Genomic DNA, 26904 nt, shown 5'->3' on the forward strand with positions numbered 1-26904 from the left:
AGTATTCCTCCAACAGTCCCCAAGGACCCTCTGTCCAGGTGATCCTCCCACACTGGTCCACCCCCAGGGTCTGGTTCCAATGGCGAGGGCTGTACCCTGGCTTCCTGAACAAAGAATCCCTGGGGTCTATATATGAAACCACCCTCAGGATTCTCACACCTCTCACTAAGTCTGGAAGGAAGATGTTCAAGAGGGACATCCTGGTCTCCAACGCAGGCCTCCTATTGCTGATACCTACACCAGTGCTTCCTCCAGACAGACTCACACCAAAATTTTCTTTGTCGTTCCCTCACCAGACCTATGGACCCCTGATATGGTCTCGGCTCTCTCTCCTAGCTCTTCCTCTCCCACTAATGGTGGCACCGGTGGGAGGTCCTCTTGGCCTCCTTCCAATCCTCCAAGCCCATCATTAAAATCTATCTAAATGGCACCATCTTAGTCCTCGGCCCTCATCCCAATCTCCTCCTTTTTGATAGGTGTTTCCTATGTCTTATCAACTTCCTTCCTTCGCCTGCTACTCCTACTAGCACCTCTGAGGCTCCTCTGCCACCCCCTTCCTCTATCACCTCTCTGGCACCTTTCTCCTCCTCTCTTGTTCCTCTGCCACCTCCTGCTACCACCTCTGCCTACTCTCGGGCCCTTCTGCGTCTTCCGCTGGTTATAGCTCATGCCTGTACCACACTCTGGAAGTCTTTAAAATGTGTCAACCTGCTCCTTGTCGCTACTCTAAACTCTTGCTCTGCTGTCAAACACTCCTCTGACATCTGCCACCTCCTTAAAGAACTTGACGTGGATGTCCTCGCTCTCACCGAGACATGGTTTATGGCCAGCTATGTCACACGTTTTGACACTCTCCTCGCTGATGGCTACACAATCCTCTCTTTGCCCATGTCAGAATTCTCAGAATCCATAATGATGGAACCAAACTTGGACCCGTAGTGTAGCCAAAGATTTCTTTCTACAAATGTAACCCTCTGAACACATAAGGTAAACATAGAGGGATCTATTTGTTGAAAGATAACACCACGAATGACCAGGCTCTGCAGAAATACAAGATGAACAATTTAGATCACGGAGTCAATAAACAATACACTAGGTAAGAAGGAATAGTCAATGATAACTGACCAGATGAGAAAGAATTCCGGGGGGCTCTGGTCGAAAAAACGGACAAGACTGGGTCAAGATGTAGACTATGAAAACATAAGAAAGAAGCTGAGGCTTTAGAACAGATTGTAAGAACAGTAGGATGCAATGGAGCTGGAGACTTACCACTGGTCCTGATATAGACGGGATACCAAGCAAACACCCAGTGTACTAGTGCTTGAACCAACGGCACGAGGATGCTTAAACGGAATGAGGCAGTCTCTAGTTCCAATCCTATCCTGCTGGCACGAGGACGCCTAATGACTCAGCGCAGGATGGCAGTCTCAAGTTTAGCGCTTTCCTTCTGAGTACACTAGGGTTTGACTGATAAGCTTTTAGGACCAAGATGAGGTATTCCTTGAGGAGTTGAAATGACACCAATCCAGTAGACAAGAGATGGTAAGTAAGTGTTCCGGGTTCAGCACACGTGAAGGCAAACAAATCCAATTCAGCAGGCAGGGAATTGTGAGTAAGAGTTTGGGGTTTGGCACGCATGAAGGCAAACAAATCCAAATCAGCAGGCAGGGAACTGTGAGTAAGCGTTCCGGGTACAGCACACGTGAAGGCAAATAAATCCAAATCGGTAGGCAGGGAATTGTGAGTAAGAGTTTTGGGTTCAGCACGCATGAAGGCAAACAAATCCAAATCAGCAGGCAGGGAATTGTGAGTAAGCGTTCCGGGTTCGGCACACGTGAAGGCAAACAAATCCAAATCAACAGGCAGGGTATTGTAAGTAAGCGGTTTGGGTCACAAAGATACCAAGGAAGTGGGGAAGGAACAAAGGCAAGGCAAAAGCACACAGGAATACAAGATACACAAGACGTAGTCGCGGCTGATTACAAAATCAGAAGCGAATAATGAACAACCCGGAAGTGTTTATATAGGTTACCATGGAAATCACGCCACTAACGTAGTCTGTAGTGCAGAGGACGTAATGGACGCCAAAGTCGCCATGGCAACCCGTATCCACTGATCTTATGGATTCTGGTATGGCGAGAGTGTTGCTTCACGCTCTGTTGTTTATTTCTGTGAGAAAAAGAACGAGTAGACACCTGACCAAGTCAGAACCTGACAGTTCCCCTCCTCAAAGATGCCCTCCTCCGAGCGGACCAGAAACGAAAAACCAATAAGGGGGCATGGATATTTCTAACTGGCTCCCAGGTTCTGTCTTCAGGACTATATCCCTTCCAATCCACTAAGTAAAGGCGTACACCCCGGGACACTTTAGATCTAGGATACGCCGGACTTCATATTCCTCTGAACTCTGTACTGTAAGAGGAGGAGGACGATCAGGTAACCGAGTGTCGGGATGGAAGGGTTTCAATAGCGAAACGTGGAAGACAGGATGAATGCGCCAAGAGGCAGGTAAGGCCAGACACACAGTGACAGGATTCACAAGAGCAGTAATCGGATATGGACCCACATACCGAGGAAGAAGAGGCCGACGTCCTGGGAGACGTAGATTCCGTGTAGCCAAGCATACTTTTGAACCCACCTTATAACAAGGAGCCTGGGACCTGTGTAAATCAGCATGTTTCTTTTGCCGAACTTTAGCTGCATGCAGCTGCGCAGAAATGGAATTTCGGATCTTCGTCGGAACCCGAACACAGGCCACAGCAGTCGGGCTGTTTGGTGAAGCTGTGGGTTCCAAAGGAAGTGTACGGGGATGTCGACCATACATAGCAAAGAATGGAGTAGTACCGGTAGAGGTATGCAAAGAATTATTATATGCAAATTCTGCCATAACCAAAACAGACAACCAGGTATCTTGATGCTGTAGTATAAGACACCATAGGTATTGCTCAAGCGTGGCGTTCAGATGTTCTGTCTGACCGTCCGTCTGTGGATGATAGGCCATAGAAAAATGGTCCTCGATACCTAGAGAGTTAGTGAGGGCTTTCCAGAATTTAGAGGTGAACTGGGTACCGCGATCGGATATAATGATCTGTGGTAAACCAAGAAAATGATACACCTGCCTTAGGAACATATCAACTAGGAAGACCTTTGCAAGGAATAAACAAAGCCATCTTGGAGAATGAATCAATCACTACCCAGATAGAATCATAACCTTGATCGTTTGGTAGCTCGACGATAAAGTCCATGGACAACATCTCCCAGGGATGATCCGGGACCGGCAAAGGGTGTAAGAGACCTATGGGTTTGGAGAGTACGTCTTTGTACTGAGCGCAAAAAGCGCAGGATTTAATGTACTTCATGACGTTTTCCTTCATTGACGACCCCCAACACTGTAATAGCTCAAGTGTCTTCCGTATCCCCGGATGCGCAGAAAAACTGGAATCGTGGCACCAGCGGAGTGCGGTTTTCTGGGTCTCATGGTCAGGAAGATATATAAAACCCATATGATAAGGTAAGCCATTGCGAATGGTGAACCCTAATTCCTGAAAGATTGCTGGGTTATTAAATACCCAGTTCAAAAGAGAAGTGCGTAGAGGGGTATGTACAACACAAGCACAAACAACTTGTTGGGAAGACAGGAGAGGTTCACCTTCATGGTCCCTTGTTTGAACACCATGTATACGTGACAGTGCATTGGCCTTGGAATGTTTGGAACCAGGTCTATACGTTATTTCAAAATGGTACATGGAGAAAAACTCATGCCATCTAGCGTGTCGCGTGGAAGTGCATTTTACTGATTGCAGGGCAAGGAGGTTACGGTGATCAGTAAATACCTGCACCGGTACTGATGTACCCAAAAGATTATGCCGCCAGACTAAAAAGGCATCTCAAACTGCGAGTAGTTCCTTTTTGGTAATGGTGTAATTAGCTTCATACAAGGTTAATTTCCTGGAATGAAAAGCCACTGGGTGAAGATTCCCTGAATCCGGACATTCCTGTGAAAGGATGGCCCCAACTGCTACATCAGAGGCATCAGCTTCGACTATAAAAGGCAAAGCAGGGTTAGGATGTAGTAATACTGGGGCCGTAGTGAAGGCCGATTTGAGTTGATCAAAAGCCTCTTGAGCTGCATCATTAAAGACAAAAGCGTTCTTGGAACTGGTAAGAGAAGTCAAAGGTGAGGCCATAGAAGAGAAGGATCTGATATAATGCCGGTAAAAATTAGCAAAACCCAGGAATTACTGAAGTTGTTTCAGGGTAGCAGAGACTGGCCAATCCAGACTAGCCTTAACTTTGGAATTGCTCATTTCTATACCACGGTCTGTAATATCGTAGCCCAGAAACTCAACCGAAAAGACATGGAAAATGCATTTCTCTATTTTGGCATAAAATTGATTTTCTCTAAGCCGTTGTAGAACGGATGAAACATGGGGTACATGAGAATCATAATCAGGTGAATATACAAGAATATCATCCAGCTACACCACAACGAATTTGTCCAACATATCTTTGAACACATCATTGATAAAGTGTTGGAATGTGGTGGGGGCATTACTGAGGCCGAATGGCATAACGCAGTATTCAAATAAACCATACTTAGTTTTAAACGCTGTCTTCCACTCATCGCCAGACCTCATTCGGACTAAACTATGAGCCCCCCTTAAATTGAGCTTGGTAAAGACTTTGGAGGTGCCTAATTGATCGAGTAAGACTGAGATCAGAGGAATGGGATATTGATTTTGTAGCATTGAGTTCTTGGTAATCAATACAAGGACATAGGTCTCCTTCTTTTTTAGGTACAAAAAACATGGGTGAAGCCGCAGGAGAATGCAAGGGTCGAATAAACCCTGTACTTAAAGATTTCTCAATGTATTGCTTCAGGATTCCGTCCTCTTTCTGGGTCAAAGAATAGATTCTACCATTCTGTATTTTAGCCCCCAGTATGATGTCGATGGGACAGTCATAAGACCTACGTGGAGGAAGCACTTCTGCGCCTTTGGGGTCAAAAAACATCTTTATACGCTGAATACTCACGGGACAATGGCACCACCGAAACAGCGCCCACAGTGGAAGCAACTCCCAATAAGGATTGACAGGGATTCCCACAGATATCTGGAGACAAGAAGCAATGTTCTGTACAATATGAAGACAAAAAAACGATTTCCCCCTTAATCCAATCAATGTTTGGATTATGCAATTTTAACCATGGTATGCCCAATATCATTCTGAACTGGGGAGCTGTAATGACATCAAAAGAAATGGTTTCAGAGTGTCCTGAGTCCGAAGTCATGATCAGAGGCACTGTTTGTTGGGTGACTAAACCGGATAACAAGGTGCTACCATCTACAGCATTGACTAGCTCGGGGTGATCTTTAGCCACAAGAGGCACCTTGTTTTCCTGGGCAAATACAATATCTATATTATTCCCTGTAACTCCTGAATCAACCACAGGGTTACCGGACCAAGATGAACCCGTCAAAGATTTGAAAGCTGCCGGAAATGTGATTGGAACAAGCATAGTGGAGTCCACAGATACAGAACTCAGAAGATGGACTCCTTCCACTACCAAGTTTTCACATTTCCCGACTTCTCAGGTTTTTTCAGGCATGCCTTTAGAAAATGTTCGTTAGAACCACAATAGAAACATAGGTTTTCAGTGTGTCTCCTTTCTCTCTCATGAGAGGTCAATGGTCCTCGTAGGGCACCAATCTGCATTGGTTCAGGCTGATTGGTGGCCGTGGGAACCGGGGAATAAGAACCGGGATTTGGGCTCTTTTCTCCCCCTTTCTTTCTGCTGTGCAGGCATCAACTTGGAGAACCAAATCCAATAAGTCATGGAAGGCAGTTTGTACCACCGGGACCGTCGCCAGGGTATCTTTGAGCGTATCCGAAAGACCTTTATAGGACAATGAGGCCTTCTTGTCCTCGGGCCAACCAGTTTCAGCAATGAGCTCATTAAACTTGGTGACATAGGAAAGGGGAGGTGTGTCCCCTTGTTGTAAACCCAAAAGTTCTAACTCCGTGGCCTGGGTCTTATATCGTGTGTCAAAAACCCAGCTCATAGCCTCTAAAAAGGCATCAAAGTCAAACAACAGAGGACTACCACCTTCCAACAAAGGTACCGGCTAGATGAGAAAGAACGAAAGCCGCCTTAGTAGCAGAATCAGGAAAAGCATTAGGATGACACAAAAAGTGTAAACAACACTGGTTCAGGAATGTTCTATAAACCCTAGGATCTCCATGAAATTGCTCAGGTGGAGCTAATGGGTGCGGCGTGGCCATATATACCGAAAGAAGTAGGCGCCACTTGGGGAACAGGTTCCCCGGAACCAGCAGCAGGTGCCTGGGGTGGGTGCTGTTCCGTTGCCGGTATCAATGCCTGAAGCCCATCAATGCGTGCCTGAGTGGTAGCATGAGCTGTCTGCATGTCAGTATGCAATTCTGCTACGGGTTTGCATTAGTGCAGCCATGGACTCGTTGGCGTCCATAATTGTGGCTTCTGATTATCTCAGAATTCTCAGAATCTGTAATGATGGAACCAAACTTGGACCCGTAGTGTAGACGCAGAATTCTTTCTACAAATGTAACCCTCTGAACACACAAGGTAAATACAGAGGGATCTATTAGTTGAAAGGTAAGGAACACCACACGAACGACCAGGCTCTGCAGAAAAACAAGATGAACAATTTAGATCACAGAGCCAATAAACAATACACTAGGTAAGAAGGAATAGTCAATGATAACTGACCAGATGAGAAAGAATTCCGGGGTGCTCTGATCAAAAGAACGGACAAGACTGGGTCAAGATGTAGGCTAAGAAAATATAAGAAAGGAGGTGAGGCTTTAAAACAGATTGTAAGAACAGTAGGATGCAATGAAGCTGGAGGCTTACCACTGGTCCTGATATAGACGGGATACCAAGCAAACACCCAGTGTAATAGTACCTGAACCGATGGCACGAGGACGCCTAAATGGAATGAGGGAGTCTCTAGTCCCAATCCTATCCCACCAGCACGAGGACGCCTAACGACTTAGCGCAGGATGGCAGTCTTATGTTTAGCGCTTTCCTTCTGAGTACACTAGGGTGTGACTGGTAAGCTTTCAGGACCAAGATGAGGTATTCCTTGAGAAGGTGAAACCACACCAATCCAGTAGACAAGAGATGGTAAGTAAGTGTTGCGGGTTCAGCACATGTGAAGGCAAACAAATCCAATTGAACAGGCAGGGAATTGTGAGTAAGAGTTCCGGGTTCGGCACACGTGAAGGCAAATAAATCCAAATCAGCAGGCAGGGGATTGTAAGTAAGCGTTCCGGGTTCGGCACACGTGAAGGCAAACAAATCCAAATCAGCAGGCAGGGAATTGTGAGTAAAAGTTCCGGGTTCGGTATACGTGAAGGCAAACAAATCCAAATCAGCAGGCAGGGGATTGTAAGTAAGCGGTTCGGGTCACAAGGATACCAAGGAAGTGGGGAAGGAACAAAGGCAAGGCAAAAGCACACAGGAATACAAGATACACAAGACGTAGTTGTGGCTGATTATAAAATCAGAAGTGAAGAACGAACAACCCAGAAGTGTTTATATAGGAAGTCACGTCACTAACGTAGTCCGTAGTGCGGAGGACATAATGGACGCCAAAGTCACCATGGCAACCCGTATCCACTGATCTTATGGATTCGGGTATGGCGAGAGTGTTGCTTCACGCTCTGTTGTTTATTTCTGTGAGAAAAAGAACGAATAGACACCTGACCAGGTCGGAACCTGACAGCCCAGAGCCAACCGACCTGGAGGTGGAGTAGCTTTGATCTTTCCGGAGTGGATCCCTGCTTCTGTCATTCCTACACAGGCCTACTCCTCCTTTGAATTCCTGGTCTGCAAGCTCTCTATCTTTACCGGCCTCTCTCTAACTTTGGCCACCATCTACAGTCCACCTGGCCAGGTTGCCATATTCCACTCAGAGTGGGCTGATCTCTCCTCTTCTCTCTTTGCCTCTACCTCTCAACTTCTCCTCAGAGCAACATCCACTTGGATGCTTCTAATCCCTCCTCTGGGCTCTTTCACAACCTCGGCGACAGTCCCTCTCTCTCTCTCTCTCTCTCTCTCTCCATTGTACCCTCTGGCCCGACACACTTTGTCTGACACACCTTGGATGTTCCCATTTCCTCAGACATCCCCCTCTCTAACCCTCTCACCGTTCCTCTCTCTTGAACTGACCACTTTCTGCTTTCCTCTCACCTGAAACTCCCTGTCTGTCAGACAAAGCCCACCCCTGTACTGCCACCTATCTTCTTGGTCATTCGGCCCATGAAGTGTGTGTCAGTTGATGCCTTTGCCAGTACTTTGTCTGCTCCCCTTATTCCTGTGGCTGAATCACACTCTAACACAGCCCTCTCTAACCTGCATCTTTCAATCTCAAACACTCTGGACATCCTTGCCCCTGTCATGAGAATCCACCTGAAACCTACCTCCAAGTGCAACTCTTGGTATGACTCTGACCTCACCACCCTGAACACAAGTGCAGAGTGGCTGAGAGGAAATGGAGGGCTTCGAGCACATCCTCTGAAAAACTGGCCTGACACCTGCTCTAAACGCAATACAGACTCTCTGTCCTGTCCAAGAAGAGAGTCCACATCGAAGCCTGCACCTCTGCAGCCTCTAACAACACAGCCAAACTCTTTCAAATCTGCAAGGAAATGGCCAATCCTGCTGCAGTCTCCACCTCTCCTGCTACCTCACGGGCTCTCTGTATGGCTCTGGCTGCTCACTTCACCACGAAATCTCGGGACAGCCTGTCCCCACTCTCCTCTTCCTCTCCTTCCACCTCTCTTGGCCCCCTTCCGGCTTCCTCCCATTCTCCTCCTCCTTTCTCCTCTTTCTCCCTGACAACACCTGACAAGGTTTCTAGACAAGTCCGATCTATGAAAGTGTCATCCAAACAGGTGCTCCCCTGCTCCTCTAGAACCATCAAGGACCACATTGACACCCTGGATCCAGCCTTGGCTGATTTCTGCAATCGTTCTTTCCCCAATGGATATTTCCCCTCTCTCCTCAAGCACTCCCTTGTGAACCCCCTCCTTAAAAAGTCTTCTGCCGGTCCTACCTGTCCGGTAAACTATCGCCCGATCTCTTTTACTCCTTTCCTGTGCAAACACCTGGAAAATCTGCCCATCTCCAAGCTTACTCTCCATATTTAATCTGTTGGTTGTCTTCATGACCATGAGTCTGGCTTCAGAGCAGCCAGAGGCACAGCAACTGCTCTCCTGAACGCCCGTGAAAATCTGCTCTCTAATCTTGAATCCAGACTTCCTTCTGTCTGCATACTCCTTGACCTTTCCTCTGCCTTTGACACAGTCAATCACACCCTCCTGATCAGTTGACCCTGTGAGAACCTGGGCATCACGGATCAGGCATTGTAGTGGTTGACCTCCTTCCTCTCAGACCAGCACTCCCAGGTCCAACTGGGGTCCCGTCTCTCCACCACCTCCACATGTGATGTCCCCCACGGCTCTAACTTCTCACCCTCGCTCTTTAATGTTTACTTGGCCCCTTTGATCTCTACTTTCTCCTCTTTCAGTGTTACGCGGATGACACCCAGCTCTCTTTCAGGCTCCCCTCCACCTCCTCTTCTCTCTCGCTCATTCCTGACTGTCTATCCGTGATTCAGGATTGGTGCACCCCCAACGATCTCTGCCTTAATGCCAGTAAGACGGAGATCTTTCTCATTGGGACCGCTGCTCCCGCTTTCCCCCCGTCTCACTCTGGCCAACCTCCTTGGGCCTTCTTTCTTTGCCTTCCTGTGAGGCAAAAAACCTTGGTGTTATCTTTGACTCCAGTGTCTCTTTCTCTCGTCACATCTCAGACCTTGCCAGAAATCCCACTACCAGCTGCACCTCCTCAGAGGTATTCTTCCCTTTCTCACTTTCCCCCAGAAGCTCACTGTCTCCAGAGCCCTGGTTCTCTCTAGGCTGGACTACTGCAACAGCCACTTTCTCAATCTGCCTTCCTCTACCTCCGCCCTCTGCAACTAATCCAGAACAGAACTGAAAGACATCCTTGGCCTCAAGCCCAGGGACTGTATCTCTCCAGCCATGAAATCTATCTCTCCCTGGCTCCCAGTGGCTGCAAGGATCAAGTTCAAGACCCTTTGCATTGTCCACAAAGCTTTCTGGGGCTGGGATCTGCACTACATCCAATGCTCTCTTCCAAAACACCTTCCTTCTCGAGCCCTTCGCTCAAACTACCTCCAACTCTCTGAGGGTCAGGCGCTTTGCAAGTCAGAGAGTGGGGGGGGTATATCTGTCTCTTCTGCAGGTGCCTCCCTCTGGAATGGCCTCCCTGCCCCTCTCAAACTTGAGCCGGAACACCTGAAGTTCCGGAAGCAGCTCAAGAACTTCATATTCTCCTCTTCTTTCTCGCTGCCCCTCCCCTGCTGACCTACCTGTCTGCCGCACTGAATGGTTGCCTGGCTACCCTCTGAGCATAACGGGTTCCAGGCTCCTCCATGATCAGACTCCCCTGCACTGCCCCAGCCCACTGCGCACTTAGGGGATGTAACGGTAACATCTACAGTCCCCTGTCTCCTTGCACTTATCCAGAGCCGCGCTGCCCTGGATGCACTCACTCAGAGCATTGCAGCCCTAATCGCACTTCTTGGCACTTCCCCGTTTCCCCCCTCCACTTTGGCGCTGTAGCACTTGCACAATCTGAATGTCACAAGGCCTAGTAAGATCATTTGTATTGTCCTCCCTCTGTCTTACCTCCCTTGTCTTGTCGTGCCTAGAAACACTTGTGTACAGGCGTGTCATAAAAGACTTATCATATCATGAGGTCACCGAGGAATCATCTCCACCAAGAGGATGTTGAGACAGAAGGTATGGTTCCCAAGGCTTGACCCAATGGTGGAGGATCTACTTCGAGAATGCCCCACGTGTTGCCTCATCACGCCTCACAGACACCTGGAACCGCTGAACATGTCGGAACTCCCAAAAGGGTTGTGGGAGGAGGTCGTTGTTGGCTTTTTTGGTCCTATTGAAGGGGCTGAAATATGTACTTGAAGTCATGGACGAGTATTCTCAGTTTCCAGAGGCGCAGCTGGTCTCGTCTACAGCGGCACACCACGCCATACGAACAAGTGTTACAATAGCTAGTGCGAGAATACAGAAGCAGAGCACACAGCTCCACAGGAAAGTGTACCGCAAAGGGCACATTTGGCTGTAGCATTCGCACTCGACTAGCATAAGAGTGAGGGGATAAATATGCAGCTGATGACGACATGAGGAAAAGGGACGAAAACTCCAAAGAAAAGATGAAACACTATGCCGACACCAGGAGGCAGGTTAAAGGCTCATCATTGGAGGTGGGGGGGGGGGCAGTAGTAGTCAAACACCAGAGAAACAGCTAACACACTGCTGTGTTCCACGAGGATCATTTGGTCATCACAGCACAGAAAGCATCCATGATCACTGCTGAATGAGATAAACGGCAAGTGACAAGAAGCTCATCACACTTCAAAAGACTATCAATAAACAACCAGCAAAGGAGAAGCAAGCCCCATTACAGGGAAGTTATCTAATCGCCTGATGATTCTTACCACGGCGATGGTGAGGGGCTGAGCGAAGTGACTGGATGTCTGATACCAGATCTAAGCGTTCGGAGGTGAGGTATCAGCGACCCCAACGGAGCGAGAACACAGCCTCGAAGACTCCTTGAAGAAATGGGGTAATCTAACGGTGCTAGTGCTTCATGGTGGGAGGGGGGTGATGTTGAGAAATATAGTCCGGGATGTGGGGTGGGACACCGGGAGTGGAGAGGGAAGTGACGTAAAGGGAAGGGGAAGTTCAGTTGGGGAAAGGAGAGGATAGAATAGAGACATGCTCCATGTTACTGTCTCTGCGCCTTATTTCATACGGAGGTGCTGTGAGATTGTCGGAGATAGCACAGGGAGCCTCTGTGCAGCAGGAACACTACACCAGGTTACCCTCACACACCATCAGCGGCAACTCACCTCCTCCGGGAGTGACTCAATCTCAGGGGTGACATCCCAGCTGTTCCAAACAGCACCAGCATATTTCCAAGGCCGGCGAGCGTGCCACCAAGCCTCAACTTCCCACATGCTTTCCACATCCTCTGCCCACATGCATGAAACAGTACTCATCTGGGCCACCCAACGTTATCCCCCAAAGCCAAGCAGTGAGAGGATTACAGGTCCCTGTCGAGGACAGGAAAAATGTAACTGTGGATTCTGAGTGGAATGAGGTATGAAACCTCCAGCAGGGCCGGGAGGGGCACTTAAATTAGAAGAGTAGGTTCGTATAATAGAGGCTGTTCCCTCAAAAGTAAGTACTGGGAGATGGAAGATGGATGTGTAGGTAATGAGGCGATATACATCCGCATTCACTGTACAAAGAACAATAAAACTTGAAAGAGACGAAAACGCTATTCTTCTAACCCGACAGGTGTGTGTCTGTGTTTGTTTTGGGTGGGGTGGGCCTACGAGATGAGGCGGCTCGTGACAGGGTTTGAGCTGAAAGCTGCGAGTCACCTGCCCTTTTGGGAATAAAAGACACAGGTGCCGTGTGAATGACGTTGAAGAAGACACACCCTCAAACGCGTGTTGTCAGGAAGGGCGCGTTTTAGAAATGCTCCTTTGCCCGTCAGCAGGCCCGGAAAAAAGGCGCGCTGTGCTGCCGAGTGCGGAGGCCTAGCTCAGCAAACTACCTGTCTGCTCAGGGGACCTTGACTTTTGTTCCTAGAAACCCCATGAGTCAGAAGTAGCCCAGCAGGCGATTTGTTTCCACAGCAAAGCCATGGGAGGCGGGGGGAGGGGAAGGAGAGGAAGGAGGGGGATAATTATGCTGCTCATTATTATCTGCAGACAGTCAGTCACGTGTTCCTATGATCCTATCCCATGTTTTTATTCTCAGGTTTTACCGCCGACATTGCTGCCCGGATATTGCAGGAATGTTCTCTCCGCAAATGTTACTGAATGTTGGTATCTAGTTTCTTATCCGTCAGTGACTTCCTAGAGGAGAGCAGCTACTTCAGGAATCTTTCCATTAGCCAGAAGGGGCTCCCCTTGAATTCTTTGACCATTTTACTGTTAAGGCTTCTTTCTCACATATTATACGCCAACATGGCGTATGACATATGGTAGGTAACTGTCCAGTTCTGTTGTTCTCTTTGAATTCTGCAACTTTTAGTCCTGGATTTAGAAGTAGGAATTGAGTACAACAAAGGCCCAGAATGCAGAGAAAACAGAAATTGACAAGCACTTCCCAAATACAGTGGGGCATGTAGGAATGTATCATGTTCTCGTCCTCTGCGTATCAGAGAGAGCATTCTGATATATTCGTCTAGGGTCCTGTCTACATTATTAGCACCTTGCATATAGCACAGGGGCAACGTGCTTGCCTTAGAAGCAAGATGACACAGAGCAACACAGGTTCCCGGGTCCGCGCTTAGAAACCTCTGAGTATTAAGCACGTTAGAAATAACCTATCATATCATATGGCGTTAATACCTTTTGTTTGCATATGGATTTGGTGGTTGACAGCTCGCAGGCTCGAGGCAAGCTGGGTCAAGCCCTCAGCTAGGCCTTGAGGCCGTTAACAGCCAAGCCAGCCCAGAACGCTGTCTAAACGCTATTAGCACCCCAGCATTTTGTCCAAGGTGCAAATAGTTTGTTTAAGGTAAAGAAAATGGAAATGGTCCCTTTAATGAATGGGCATTTGGGGATCCACGTTTGCGCCCCTTCATCGTAGGCAAGCTAGCACAGTACAATCATGGCCTTCAGTTATACAACTGTGGCCTACAACCGAGTTCCTTGCCGCAGATTGGCAGTGGCTGGATGCAGGTGAGCGCAGCAGCAGGTCGATGCACATAAGTGCAGGAGTGGGGCTTTGGATTTTCTGACAAGAGCAGTATAGCTCTGTTGCTTTGCAGCTAACGGTTTGCTTTTTAAACACAAATACAAACAAGTTATTTGAATTATTGGACCCCACTATTGCCAGAGTATTGTCTCCATGTTGGTTCCTTCTGAATGTCTGGGTGGAGATTAAGTTGTTTGGTGGATCATACATTTCTTCTTGGTTGGTTACCCTGCTGATAACAGCCCGCTGCTTGAGTTAAGGGTCCAGAGTGAAGCGAGGGCCCTTAGCACGGACGACGGTACTGTTACCGGCCCAGTTCCCACCTCAGAGGGTCATATCGCCATTAGCAACTGCAAAACTGCAGTGCAAGATCTAAAGGCTGCACTATATTGAAAGGAAAAGAAATCTCACTTACCTTCTACCCAGCGACATCAGATCTCTGACAGGGAGTCTGTTTTCAATGTTGATTACACTGACGTAATCATTTTTAAAAACAGACTCCTTCTCAAAGAACTGCCATCGCCGGGCAGAAGGTGAGTTTATCTTTTTTCTTTTAAGTTATTGTAGTCTTTAGCACCCACGTGTACTTTTTCGCTGCTTCTAAAGGGACTGTAGGGGATATCGAGAGTGGGGGCAAGTGAGGCAGAGAGCGAGGGGAGCACTGGGTGTGCTCAGAATGGTAGTTTATACTAGTGAATGCAGACTGCAATCCGAGCTCGCTGGTTAGCTAGCGCCCTGGGTAGGGTATTAATGGATGCTATGAAGTGACTGCATTTGTGGTTGGTGCCTTGTAAAAAAAACAACAATATATAAATATGGACAGTGCGCAAGGTCTTGAAGAGAATGCTCTGTTTAAAATAGTGCCAACTTAACTCGTTTAAAGCTGGTCATCTCAGTGTTTCGTAGAACCATTCTCACTACTTTTGTTTAGGGAAAGTTGCAGCTAGTTAGTTCACTGAGGCCCATGTACATTATGTTGCAATTATCCAATCTGGCAAGAACTGTTTAACTTCTGGCCCAGATAGGGCCTGCTTTGGCTGGGGTGACAATCTGAACTCAATGAAATAGGCATTGCCTTGCTGTCCAAGTGATCACATGTTGAAGAATCTGTATCCAGAACTAATAGAAACCCCTTGGGGAGTTGCCTGGTGTTTGCTAGAGGATACACTCCGGATGTAACCCTTCTCCTGTTATTCATCTATGCTGCAGGTTGCGCAACATAACCTTTGCACAGTGCACGGTGAGGAGAGCGAAATGAATGTTTCCAAAAGGGTCCACCAGCAGGGCAGGGCCAAAAGGACTTGGCTGACCTCAATTTTATATAGAATTCTTTGCTTTTGCAGCATATGTGGGAGGGGTTCACCAGGGCACGAGCCACTTGAAAGGGAGGTTCACTGACCCAGGTAGCCAAAAACACAACATATCTTTATCTCGGCATTCAGACACAAGTTGTGTCGAGTCCAATCTAGCATTCTTTGAAGCAGGGGAGTTGCTAGGTCTGGAAAAGACCCGGGGCTAAGCTGATGTCGGAACTGTTGGGACTGGGGGCTAGCTAGTCTTTTGGCTGTAGCTCCTGAGATTCTATCCGGGGCTACAACCAAAAGATCAGGGGCTATAGCCCCCTTAGCCCCCCCCTAGCAACTCCCCTGCTTTGAAGGAAGGGTGTAACAGAGTGTTAATCCGATCCCATAGATGATATGTCCAGAAAGAGCTGGGAATCATGTGCATACATTCAAATGGGTGAAGAATTAATTCAGGCTGTTGAAGGTTCGATATAAGCATTGACCTTCAAAGAGAGATGAGAATTTGCTGTGGGACGCCACAAGTAAGTGTACCTGTAGAGGAGCAGGTGGATGCCTCCCCTCTGGTTCTGGCCCCCTCACCACTGTCCTATTGCAGTAGCAGATGAAGAGCTACAATTGGGAGCTAATGCAAAAGTTTAAGCGACATGTCCATATCGCATCGATTGTATGAAAGACAATATGCACTCAGACAGCCATTCAGGAGATACCCTCATGTTGAGACAGCGGAAGGATGCTACCAGGAAGGGTGCCCACTACCAAGATGTCAGGAGGCAATTATGAGTAATATGGATGAACTCTAAACAAAGTCTGAAGATGAGAGAATGTCAAAAAGGAGATGTATGAACCTATGCCGAAACAATATGAAAATACTTAAAGTGGACAATGTAACTGAAGCATAAAGAGAAATATGTACCTTAAGACAAAGTCATCTTGAATGTAAGAAGATAAAATAACGTGCTGTCCAATAACTGTAAATACGCTTTACTGCAAGGTAGAAAAGATACATAGAAGCTTGCTAAAAAGAGGTATACATACAATGTGTAGGACAGCCATTGGAAGAAAATGGACGACGGCCTCTGTTAAGAATTAACCCTGTTACCTCAAAAGACGAGCGTAGCATTGCAAATTGAAGAACTGGTGAAGAAGCTGTGTTTGCATGCAGAATAAGGGAGTACCTTGGCCGAAGATCAAGAAGGCTAGTTCGAGAGATGGGTGCAAGGCACAAAGGGAGTCCAAGGAGTGGACCACGTGCGTAAGACATAGTTCTGTTAAGATTAGGAGAGACAATGACATTTTCAAGGCCCAAGTACTGAAAAATCACAAAGGGCAAAAAGCCTATGTGAGGTGGAGTGAGCAAGTCTCTAAAGGCCAGAGAGGGTAATGGCACCCTGTTTAATAAAATCAAATAGTCCTAAATAAGAGGCTGAAATGGACAGAACCGTGTTCTTCTAACACACGACTCAGAAGTCGAAAACAAGGGCTATTTCTTAAAACCCAGATGGAGATAGTGGTCTGTTCATACTCCCTCAAAGTTCCTGAACAGTGAGCAGACTATGAGGTCAACTACAAACAGTAGGCCTTGGCTAAGAATTGGGTCTGTGACATATGATGAACTTATTGGGAAAACAAGAAATTAATTGACGCATCTCGAGCACCTAGGTTTCGTTTCTACTCATGTGCTGCTAAACAAGCTGGAAGTCCAATGTTGGATGGGGCTGCCAACAAATCATAAGACCTGGCACACACTTTTACATACAATGGGCCTCATTACAAGGTTTCCGGTACGGAAACAACGGTTTCTGGACTGGCAAACTACGAGTTCTGCAGGCAGGTGGCCTTACTCCCGCCAGGCGGGAGTAATGCCACTTGCCTGCAGACGGAAATGGAACCACCGGCACCGTTAATTACGGTGCCAGTGTTTCCATGGTCCACATTCCTATGGAGTCCTATTGGACTCCATGGGAATGGGGAGAAACAGAATGCCTGCTCTGGAATTACCGGATCACCGGGGTCCTAATGTCCCGGTGATTCCGGCAAGTCTGGATCCGGTAATTCACTACGAGTCCGGTGGCAGCCTGCCTGTTTTTACGGCACGGCTACCGCCGGACTCGTAATGAGGCCGAATGTTGCAGTTACCAATCCGCTGCCATATCCTCCGCTATAATCATTATACTACGTATGTAGATGTAGCTCAGGGCGTGTCCCACAGACAAGGGGCAGCCAATGAAATATTAACAATATGATTCGATAAGTAGATATGTTCCCCTAATCCAATCCCTCCCGTTAATAGGTTTTTTAAAATGCCATGTGGGATGACTTCATAGATGACGTACGAAAAAGTATATAAACTCTGTATACACAAGAGGAAGTGTGATTATGCATGCATCTATTTTGATAGCTGTACAACTCTGTGCTTTCTTTCTTTGAGATTAAAGCAGTATTGTACCATCCATGGGTCTGTCCGGTTATTTAGTTTGAGATGTTTATTGGTAATTCCATCTAGCAGATAGAGGATGCTTCAAAGTGCTACAGCACATTTGGTAGCAGTGTGGATGGTTCTGGTCTAACGACCTAGATCTAGGCCTAGATGCAGACACTGGACGATCGCCTGTTCTTACCATTAGTCAGATGTTCGCAAAGTTTCCTGGAGAGAACGGTGCGTAAAAGAGCATGTGTTGAAATCTGGTTGGCAGGCCCCCCTTTGACGAAATTCCTGTCCAGTTCGTGCAGGCGCACCGTGGACTAAAATCAAACTGGTCATTTGTGGGAAAGTGGATGCTGAGGGACTCAAGCTGAATAGCAGATGTAAGTAGACCATTGAATGTGGTAAAAGATAAGGGGGAGGCATTGCATTGTGATATGATGATATGATATTTATAACGCGCTTAATACCCAGAGGTTTCTAAGTGCGGACCCGGGGATCAAACCTGTGTTGTTCCATGTCGTCTTGCTTCCAAGCTGAGCACGTTGCCCCTGAGCTATCCTCCCGTGGTGCATTTTATACATATATATATTCAATTAAAAAACTTTGTTAGGGGACGTTATGGTTAAGTTGCACTTATAAAAATCTATGAAATTTAATGAAAAAACATTGTTAAGGGGACGTTATGGTTAAGTTGCACTCATAAAAACCTATGAAATTCAATGAAAAATCTTTGTTACGTATAGACTCCATCTACTTTATATTTCTCAGTAAAGTACATAGACTCAATAAGATTTTCCAACTTTTCCATTTGCATTTTGTGTTATACTAATGGGAATATTGTGGCGTTCATCCTCCGTTCCAGGGACTGGAACGGTGAATACCGGCCCGGCAGCCCAAGTTATCAGTCCAAGCGAAGCGAGGATGGAAAACGAGGTCTCTGGACCATTATCCCCCTATTCCAGCCCCTGTAATGGGGGATGAAGGCCATAAGCCAAAGCGGGAACCCATAGTGCTAAAGATGTAGGAAGGAAAACCCTTTTCCAAGATGGCCACCATGGAAAGGGAAGGCGGGGTTCCATACAGGGCCTCTCTTCGCTTTCCATGGAAGCCTATAGAAGGCGAAAAGAAAACCCTATGACCTTATTACCATGAGCACATTTTTCTTCCCTTTCAAATCTATCGCAATTTCAAATAACTTTACCACAAAGCCAGTCACAGGTGGACATGCCTACTTTAACCCCATGTGTTGTCCCTCGTGGTCATGGCCAGTAGCCAGATTGGACAAAAGAGTTCCCTAATTAGGTAACCCGCATCCCCTGCACACTATCTATGGCCAAAGCCTTGGGGCATTCAAAAAAGGGTCTAAAGCCCGCACTCACAAAATGAGAGTACGTGGCAGAACCTTTTTTAAGGATATTTATGGGGGGGGGTTTAAAGGTGTAGTTATAATATTGCTTTTCAAAGTAAGATTCAAGTTCAGAAAAAAACGAACATTTCCATTTACGATATAGTTTCAATGATAAACAAAATGTATTGTACAATTAAAAAAAAGGCCCAACGCGTTTTGAGTTATGTTCTACTCTTCATCAGGGGCAGGTTTATGATTTCAACATTTTCTACAAGACAAAAATAATAAGAATAATCAAGATTTCCTATTAATATTATATACAGTTTTCATCAGAAAATGTTTACAATATGTATTTTCTGTCTTATTGTGAGATCATGCAAATCTATAACTTGTCACGTTATTCAGGAAAAAAATCCAATGTTTAGGGTGAAAGAACCTGTACATAATCATTGAATAACTCAACATATTATATTCTGATTTACATTGATTATTGGCATAGTCATATTCTTAAGTATCTCATCATTGCATGGTTCATGGCTCGTGAGCAGTTGTGATTTTTAGTGTTATAAAGAAACAGTGACATTTTTGTCACTAAATTTAAATGTCACCTTGTGACTTCAAACAGGAGACATGATAGCTCCAGTGTATCCCTGTAAGTATAGTTTTTAGTCCTTTTAGTTTATAGTGTTAACCACTGTCAATTGTATCAAACATCTGATGTTACCCATATGTCAGCCATAACTTATATGGAAGAAGTTGGAGATCCTGGTTGCACAAAGGTATGAGAGGAGCTCTGTTGTCTGTGAACACTTCTTTGTAAATAATTCCCTTTCTTACATTGTCAGACCATAGTCCCTATTTAAAGTAAGTGAGATATATATTTTGTATTATTTAGGAACAATACTCTATTGCTGAAATTATGTCCAACCTAAGGAAAAATGGAAAATTCTCTTACCCATGGGGGAGAACCTGAGTCCCTCTTGATAAGGTGACGGTTTTACAAGAAGATGTTGGATTATCCAGAGAACCGGAATGGTAAGTAGTGTCCAAAGGTGGTTACTAATAACTACTAAACCAATCTGTAATAATGGTAATAGGAGTATACTTAGTAAGGGGATGGAAACGAAGTAGTAAAAATAAATACTGAGAAGGTGTCTTACCAATGAGGAAAGACTTGCATCCCAGGTGGGGCTTCTATCACTCGAGAAGATCACTTAAGCATAAGCTGTCTTCACACTCAGGGCGTAAATAAGCAGAGTCTAAGGAACTTTAGGCTAACCAGAAAGTAGTCTGCAACAGTAATAGGAAAATAATGCTCAATAAAGGAGTGAATCAAATAAGTTAAGATCAGTGGGTCTAAATGGTTGTAGCTACTTACTAGGGAGTCCTGAGTCGTGATGTGAGACAGGAGAAGTGTTCAGCGAGCAACTTTTCAAATAGACGCGGCTGCCATATGCAAGCTGGCAGACCGTATTTATATACGTGAACGTGTGACGTCATTACGCACATGCGCGTATGACATAATTCCCAATCTGTAGTTTATTCGTGGATCGTGTTGCTTATATTAAGGTTTTTAAAGGAGGGTATATAAAGCAGAAGAGGTATCCTCTAGTGCACAATTGGTAGCGCAAAGATATATTCAATTGAGGAGAACTGTTAAAAAAAGATGATTTAAAAAATAAAAATTATATGTAAGCATGTGGGGTCACTCCTATTCCGTTTGTAAGCAAGACATGGCGATAGGAATAATACAATTATATATACAATTGAAGAAACACAACCGGTTAAGTTTGGCTGTGTGTATACAGGGTCACTAGGCTATCAAATAGCCGTTCTAAGAAAGATAAGTATATTTAACAGGATCTAAAAGAATTAAATAATGCAGTCTGCATGTGTCTGTCATAAAATAGACGGTTCTACGTTATTTCGCCGAACGAAATTTCATCGTTTGACTTTTCATCGCTGACCCTTTCATCGCCAACATTTTTTTTTTTTATTTATGGGGGGGCTGCGCACCCCCAAACCCGCCCCTTACTTAAATAATCATACCCCAACCCGCACAAACACCCCCCCTAAAAAGAAATGTTTTAAAAAAAATGTTGGTGATGAAAGGGTCGGCGATGAAATGTCCCACGTTGAAAAATACTTCGCCGAAATGCGTGTATACCAAATAGACAGAGGGAGATAAGGACACTAGATGTAAATTATATCACTTTGGAGATCCCGTAAAGGCGGGTTCTAATGAATAAAAGAGAACATCACGTGCAGACGTGATGAATTGGTGGTAAAGTGTAAAAAGGAGGAAGTATCTACAAATCGTCTTAGAAATACATAAATCAGTAAAAAACAGCACTAAGGAGAGATGCTAATATGATCAGTTAGTGTGACGCTTCGTGTCAGTGTTTCTAGAGGATCTACTTGCCTTGATTGCTATTAATCTAGGTAAGGCCTCTTATTCATTTTGGTAATCTAAATTCACATGGAAACAATATTTATGTAAGTAGATCCCTGAATCGTAGTCATTCCATAGTGTTTTTGTGAAAAAATGCCCTACTTGCTTGCAAGCAAGACATGTTTAGACCAAGTATTGTTACAGGTCATAGATTCAGCATATTATGCCTCGACTTAATTGCTGTGTTTCACAACCTGCCCCACTTAGGGTATACAGTATTTACGGTAGTAGATCTTTAAAACATAGTCGATCTATGATGTCTTTTTGGAAAATATCCTACTTGTATATAAGCAGGCCATGCATTATACATACATTATATGGACATAGTATTGTCCCAGATCATAAATTTGGCATATTGTGCCTTTACTCAATTGTTGTGTTACATAGCCTGCCCCTCTTAGGGTGTACAGTCTTAGTCCATGAAGTGTGTCCTTGTGTGAATTTCGGAATGGTGTGGATTCTTTGGGGAGAGGGGAGCAGGTTCTTAGTTGAAAGCATCTTTATTTGACTGATGAAGAAGATTATAAGAAGTGTCCCAGTTAGTAGTCTTCATTCATTCCAAGGGGAGTTAAAGCATCTAGTCTATAGATCCATAAGAGTTCTCTTTGGGCTCGAATTTTGGAAAGATCTCCTCCTCTAGGTAGTGGATCTACCACCTCTAAGATAGCTACTCTCATTTGTGAGATATTATGCCTGTGGTCTCTGAAATGCCTGAAGACAGGTGACTTGATGTTCCTGCTCCTTATACAGGACTTGTGCTCCGTCCATCTTTCATTGGCACGTCTGTTGGTCTTACCCACATAGTATTTCCTACATGGGCAACGTAGTGCATAGATCACATTCCTTGTATTGCAAGTTGCATAATGTCTAAGCATTATCTTATTCCCGGTGTTCGGGTGTCTAACATGGTCTCCTTTAATTATACTGGAACAGTGCTGACAGTTAAGGCAAGCAAAAGTTCCATGTTTGGGTTTACTCAGTGTGGTTTGTGTTGGTTGTTTGGTTCTCTCTGCCTTAATCAGTCTGTCCCTAAAGTTCCTTCCTCTTTTATAGGCCATCATAGGAGGGTCCGGAAACAGTTGGTTTAATGTTGGGACCGACTTTATGAGATCCCAGTTTTTTAAGAGGATTCTTTTCACCTGGATACTTTGACTTGAGTATTTCAATGTGTGTATTAGATTTTTATCACTTTTCTTCGTATTACCTCTGAGTAGATCTTCCCGTTGTTGTGTGTTGGTTCTTAGAATGGTTTTGTTGAGTATTTCTTCAGGAAAACCTCTCTCCAGAAATCTCAATTTCATTTTTAAATATTCTTGTTGAAGTCTTTCAGAATCTGATGTGATGCGCTTCAATCTCAGGAGTTGGCTTTATGGTAAGTTCTCCTTTAGGTGCTTGGGATGAAAACTACTGTGATGCAGTGTACTGTTAACGTCTGTAGCTTTTCTGTAGATGTTCGTGAGGAACCCTTCGCCTCTCCTCTCAATAGTGACATCCAAAAGGTTCACAAAGGGTTTACCAATCTCTTTTGTAAAACTGATAATTTCATTGCACCCGTTCAAATATTCCCAGAATTGGGTTAGTTCTTCTGTTGTACCAGTCCAGATTCCAAAAATGTCATCTATGTATCGCCGCCAAAGTTTTACCCTGTTGTTCCAGTCAGGGTTTTCCAACACATAGGTATTCTCAAACCGATAAATGAAGATATTAGCATAGGAAAGGGCTACCAGAGAGCTCACTGATGTGCCCGAAGTCTGCAGATAGAATTTTCCATTTTGATGAAAGTTATTGTTGTAGAGGATTAGGTTGATTGTGATGTTGTCATTTTTAAGAAGGAACCATTCTAGTGCCTCAATCCCATCTCTGTGTGGGATTGAGGTATATATACTACTCACATCCATAGTAAATAGTAATACTTCTGGTTCAGTAAGAGTTAAGGACTGTAGAAGTTGTAAAAACTGTGTAGTGTTTTTTTAGGTAGGTTGAGGTTTTCTGAATCAACGGTTGGAGGGCTGTATCCAAATAGATAGCTAAAGGTTGAAAAATGCTACCATTTCCTGCCACTATCGGTCGGAATGGAGGATATGTTAGATTTTTATGGGTTTTGGCAGTCCATAAAACACTGGTGTGACTGTATGTTTTCATTGAGGTATTCAAAAGTTCTGTCTGTTATCCATTCCATCTCGTGTGCTTTGTCCAGTACCTTGCTGATGGTCTCTCTGATTCCTAGTAGAGGATCATTACCCAGGATCATGTAGGTTCTTTCATCAGCTAATAGCTTCAAGCAGCCTTCATTGTATAATGTGGTGTTCATTAAGACCAGGGCTCCGCCTTTATCAGCTTGCTTCAAGGTAAGGCGTGTGTCATTTGCTAATTGTTGAATAATGTTCAATTGATGTTTCCGGATGTTACTGGTACGTACATTATCATATTTTATGTGTCTCAGGTCTTTGGTTGTCGTCTGTCTGAATACATTAATCAAAGGGTGGTTGATTTGTGGATGAAAGCCACTTTTATTTTTGAGTTCCAAATATTCAGGTGCTTTCGGTGTGGTGATTGGATCATCCAAGTTGTTAAAAAACACGTTGAGTTCCATTTTTGGATCGGATCAATTTAAACAAATTGACTTCTTCCTCAAAGAGGGATGTATTGTTAGTTGGTATAAATGATATTCCAAGGTTTAGTGTTTCTAGCTGTGTTTTTGAGAGTGGCTTGGATGAGATGTTAATGACTATTGAGTCTTTCATTTGTTTTTTTGTCTGGGTTTTCTTTTGCCCTCTTCTGTTCTTCCGTCTCCTAAAAAAGGCCATGGAAGGACTGGTGCTCATGGGGTTGCACTTTGTGGCTCTTGTGGTGTTGTATTTGGAGTTGTGCTAGTTGATGGTCACTCTTCTAACTCTCCACTTGTTACTTCACTGCTCTCTGTATTGTTGTTGGTAAAAGGTTGCCTCAGTGGTCTCGGTGCAGATGGTCTGTTATTAGCAGCATAAAACTCTTGCCACGTATAAACTATGTCCCGTGCATAGTCTAATGTGTCCCTTCTGAATTTCTGGATTTTGCGTTGTTCTATTTCTTTCTTATAGCTTTCAAGTTTTGTATCCTCCAAAATTTGTTTTAGTTCTGCTCCGGTCTTCAATTTTGACAATTGTGTCGGGACTTCATCAATTTCTTGACTGATGTTGGAGATGGAATTTGCTAATTCTTCAATTGTAAGGAGAATGAGGTCTAGGGAACATTTGTTCTATATTTGTTCCCACCGCTTTACGAATTTACGGTTTTCTTTACAAAGTGTTGGTCTCAGATAGATTCTGAGACCCCGGGGAATCCTTTTCGTCTGTGGTATTGAGACAGTGTGGTCGCATGCAGTTTTTGCGAAATCGTTCTTCTTATTAATCTTTCGAGGTTCTGTATTAGCCTGTCAGGGTTATCATCCCCGCTAGTTTCACTACTGGTATCTTTGATCAGGCCTACGATTAGTGTTGCTTATGCATCTGTAAATGCTAATTTAGTAGCTGTTTTGTCAGTCAATGAGCTGATTGTTGAAAATGACATAATAGGATCAGGGTGCTAGTGCTAGAAATGATACCAACCCCTTGCGGGGAAACTAGACAAAGATTTTTTGCGGGGATTAGACACCCAGCACACCTTATTGTGGAGTAGATGTAGATGATAAGATAAGATTCTAGTAGAGTGCAATATGTTTTTGCGCAAGTGTTTTTAGGTGTAGGGGAGACCACAGGCATAATATCTCACAAATGAGAGTAGCTATCTTAGAGGTGGTACATCCACTACCTAGAGGAGGAGATCTTTCCAAAATTCTAGCCCAAAGAGAACTCTTTTGGATCGATAGACTAGATGCTTTAACTCCCCTTGGAATGAATGAAGACTACTAACTGGGACACTTCTTATAATCTTCTTCATTAGTCAAATAAAGATGCTTTCAACTAAGAACCTGCCCCCCTCCCCAAAAAATCCACACATCCCGAAATTCACACAAGGACACACTTCATGGACTAAGACTGTACACCCTAAGAGGGGCAGGCTATGTAACACAACAATTGAGTCAAGGCACAATATGCCAAATGTATGATCTGGCACAATACTATGTCTATATAATGTATGTATAATGCATGGCTTGCTTATATACAAGTAGGGTATTTTCCAAAAAATAGAACTAAAAAAATATATTTCTCAGTAAAGTACATAGACTAAATAAGATTTTCCAACATTTCCATTTGCATTTTGTGTTATGCTAATGGGAATATTGTGGAGTTCATCCTCTGTTCCAGGGACTGGAACGATGGATACTGGCCCAGCAGCCCAAGTTATCAGCCCAAGCGAAGCGAGGGTGGATAATGAGGTCTCTGGAGGACCATTATCCCCCCATACCAGCCCCTGAAATGGGGGATGAAGGCCATTAGCTCCCTAGGTTCCCAAAGCGGGAACCCGGGGTGCTAAAAAATAGGATTTTTCTTCCAACAACGGGATGCCTGCGGCGTCCCGGTGTAGGAAGGAAAATCCTTTTCCAGGATGGCCACCATGGAAAGGGAAGGTGAGGGTTGAATAGAGGGCCCCTCTTCGCGTTCCATAGCAGCCTGCAGAAGGCAAAAAGAGAACCCTATGACCATATTACCACGAGCACATTTTTCTTCCCTTTCAAATCTATCCTAATTTCGAATAACTTTACCACAAAGCCAGTCCCAGGTGGACATGGCCACTTTAATCCTATGTTTTGTCCCTTGTGGTCATGGCCAGTAGCCAGATTGTCCGGAGCATGACCTTATTCCATGACCCGGACAATCAGGCCACTGCCCATGGCTACAGGCTAACCCTCAGTCACTAAAGGTATACCGCTATTTTTTGTAGCTACATTATGACACTTGTCAAATAATAAAACACTGGGACATTTGCAAAACCATGCTTGTAGGTCCTTGCCAATGCTCCTTACGCAAGTTTGCTGGAAATCCATCCATGTTTTATTTTTGCAAAAGTGTCAAATGCATGCACATACAATCGTCATATAACCTATCCCCCACTTCACAAAACCCATTCAGACTTTACGAAAACATCTAAATCTAGATCTATAATCTTTTTGCAAACCTTTGTGTAGATTTGTTAAATGGCACCACATTTATAAGCCTTTACAATATTTTGGGACCCCCACTCTAATTTTGCTCCCTCTCGACAGAATCCCACCAAACTTCGCAAAAACATGTATATCTTGATCTATTATCAGTTTGCCAAATGAAGTGTAGATTCGTCAAATGGCAACTCATTTATAAGCCTTTACATTATTTTGGGACCAACCTCTAATTTTACCCCCTCTTCACAAAATCCTACCAAACTTCGGAAAAACATTCATATCTAAATGTATTATCAGTTTCCCAAATTAAGTGAGGATTCGTCAAATGGTACCTCATTTATAAGCCTTTACATTATTTTGGGACCCCCCCTCTAATTTTGCCCCCTCATGACCGAATCCCACTAAATGTTGCATACTCACTCAGAATCA

Source organism: Ambystoma mexicanum, chromosome 12, assembly GCF_040938575.1.
Source record: "Ambystoma mexicanum isolate Mex_15411 chromosome 12, UKY_AmexF1_1, whole genome shotgun sequence".
Classification (NCBI taxonomy): domain Eukaryota; kingdom Metazoa; phylum Chordata; class Amphibia; order Caudata; family Ambystomatidae; genus Ambystoma; species Ambystoma mexicanum.